Here is a 3,320-nt window from a genome sequence, read left to right as displayed (position 1 = left end):
GCTGTCTTCATTTCTTTTCATTCTTTTTTCTTTATTCTGTTCCACAGCAGTGAATTCCACCATTCTGTCTTCCAGGTCACTTATCCTTTCTTCTTCCTCAGTTGTTCTGCTATTGATTCCTTCTGGTGTCGTTTTCATTTCAGTTATTGTGTTGTTCATCTCTGTTAGTTTGTTCTTTAATTCTTCTAGGTCTTTGTTAAACATGTCTTGCATCTTCTTGATCTTTGCCTCCATTGTTTTCCTGAGGTCCTGGATCATCATTATTCTGAATTCTTTTCCTGGAAGGTTGCCTATCTTCACTTCATTTAGTTGTTTTTCTGGGGTTTTATCTTTTTCCTTCATCTGGTATATAGACCGCTGCCTTTTCATCTTGTCTGTTTTTCTGTGAATGTGGTTTTTATTCCACAGGCTGCAGGATTGTAGTTCTTCTTGCTTCTGCTGTCTGCCCTCTGGTGGATGAGGCTATCTAAGAGGCTTATGCACTTTTCCTGATGGGAGGGACTGGTGGTGGGTAGAGCTCAGTAGAGCTTGCTTTGGTGGGTGGAGCTCAGTAAAACTTTAATCCGCTTGACTGCTGATGGGTGGGGCTGGGTTCCCTCCCTGTTGGTTGTTTGGCCTGAGGTATCCCAACATTGGACCCTACCTGGGCTCTTTGGTGGGGCTATGGCGGACTCTGGGGGGGCTCACGCCAAGGAGTACTTCCCAGAACTTCTGCTGCCAGTGTCCTTGTCCTCATGGTGATCCACAGCCACCCCCTGCCTCTGCAGGAGACCCTCCAACACTAGCAGGTAGGTCTGGTTTGGTCTCCCCTGGGGTCACTGCTCCTTCCCCTGGGTCCCGATGCCCACACTACTTTGTGTGTGCCCTCCAAGAGTGGAATCTCTGTTTCCCCCACTTCTGTCAAAGTCCTGCAATCAAATTCCAGTAGACTTCAAAGTTTGATTCTCTAGGAATTCCTCCTCCCGTTGCTGGACCCCCAGGTTGGGAAGCCTGACGTGGGGCTCAGAATCTTCACTCCAGTGGGTTGACTTCTGTGGTATAAGTGTTCTCCAGTCTGTGAGTCACCCACCCACCAGTTATGGTATTTGATTTTACTGTCATTGTGCCCCTCCTACCGACTCATTTTGTCTTCTCCTTTGTCTTTGGATGTGGGGTATCTTTTTTGGTGAGTTTCAGTGTCTTCCTGTCGATGATTGTCCAGCAGCTAGTTGTGATTCTGGTGTTCTTGCAAGAGGGAGTGAGAGCATATCCTTCTACTCGGCCATCTTGGTTCCAATCTAAAGATTTGTGTACAATGCAATTAGCAGGAAACTTGGATATTTGTGTGACATATAACATTTTAGACTAACTGGGATTATGATTGATAACATATCAGGACATATCAGATGTTAAGGATTCCATATAAATTTTGGAATATCTATATTAATAACATTTATCCATACACTGTAAACTAAGGTTCATCTGCAATCACTTGACAATGTTTTTGAAGTAATTTAACATACCAAATAAACTTAGTTTGACATTCCTCTCTGAGATGTCTCAGGGATGTTCTTTCCAAGTAACCCAGAGTCATCTGGAGGCTTAAAAACTTTTGTCAGATTTTGATATTTGGGAATTTTGTTAAAAATATCAAAAATGCTTTAAAACAAAACAGGATCATAGGTCACTGTGAAACAATACTGATTCATTTAACCAAAGTCACAAAACAATTAAAAGAAAGTAAATACGGATCACCTAAGGGCACAGAAACTCATACAATCTGTTATCAAAAAGGAGCACTTCTAACAGAGAGATCAAATTCCAGTCTTGTATTAGCTTACTTAACAAAATGCATTTATTTAGTTAAATTCAATCTAAATTTAGTTAATCCTGACCATGTATAAAACTTTCTCAGTAAAATGTAATTCCATCCCTCATACCTTCTTATCTGGAAGCACACATTTTACTATACTGAAATGTTTTATTATTTTCAGTAGCTTTAATTATATATTTAAATTAAAATCCCCAACTCTTAAAAATCTTAATTTCTAGTGAAAACCAAGAGGCAAGTAATAGTTACCAAAATCTGGAGAGACTATTTTAGATAATCTTCAGAACATTATTATTCATATAGAGTTTACCTAGGGCTCTTATCTCATTTACATTTACTTTTTTTTTTTTTTTTTTTGCGGTATGTGGGCCTCTCACCGTCGTGGCCTCTCCCGTTGCGGAGCACAGGCTCCAGACGCGCAGGCTCAGCGGCCATGGCTCACAGGCCCAGCCGCTCCGCGGCATATGGGATCCTCCCAGACCAGGGCACGAACCCGCGTCCCCTGCATCGGCAGGCGGACTCTCATCCACCGCGCCACCAGGGAAGCCCTACATTTACTTTAAGGTTTCATCATATCAAGTTATTTTTCTTGCTGACAAATTTGCAACAGGTATAACAAGATTTCATTTAACTTCTATTAAACCTAGGTGCAGTGAAAGTATTATACTTAATGTTGATGACCCTAAAGACATGTCTATATTAATTAGATCAACAAAAACATTAATTTAATACTATTTTCCAGTTCACATGAACCTGAAACTCATTTATCTCAATTTCTCTTGTGTTTAGAATTGTTTGGTTTGTAAGCACTTACTTTTCTTTAAGCCAGTTAAACAGAGCTCATCCAGCCACTTCCTAGATAAGGAGGTGAAACTCATCAAGAAGATGGGTGACCACCTGACCAACCTCTGCAGGCTGGCTGGTCCCCAGGATGGGCTGGGCGAGTACCTCTTTTGAGAGGCTCATGCTCAAGCATGACTAGGAGCCTCTGGAGCCCAGCGGCCTTTGAGGACCCCCTCTGGTGTCAGGGCCTCTACCTGAAGCCCCCCTCTGCAGCCAGTAGGCAACTTCTTAACCATCCTGGAGCCTTCTCCCAAGCCTTGGACCAAATGGAAACAATAAAGCTTTTTGCAGGAAAAAAACACAGAGCTCATCCACAAATAACCTCAGCAATGTTATCCAAAGACAAAGATACATACAAACACACAAACAGAGAGACCTCATAGTTCTCATTTCAAAGTTTCAGCCCTGAGTTGGGTACAGCACTGTAAAACCCATCAGTTTACAAAAGAGGTTGGATTAAAATTAAGTTTTTGGCAGATGGAAAAAATCAAGCTCACTTGTCTAGATGGCTAAATATTTATAGAAAAGACACTTAGGATTTCTATTTACCTTTGACGAGTCAATTTCTAAATTACTTTACCCTCTTTTCAAAATTTACATTTTATTTATTTTATTTTTGGCTGCGTTGTGTCTTCATTGCTGTGCACGGGCTTTTCTCTGGTTGTGG

The sequence above is a fragment of the Globicephala melas genome, chromosome 15 (assembly GCF_963455315.2).
Source record: "Globicephala melas chromosome 15, mGloMel1.2, whole genome shotgun sequence".
Taxonomy (NCBI): domain Eukaryota; kingdom Metazoa; phylum Chordata; class Mammalia; order Artiodactyla; family Delphinidae; genus Globicephala; species Globicephala melas.
Note: the sequence above shows the minus strand (reverse complement) of the source record.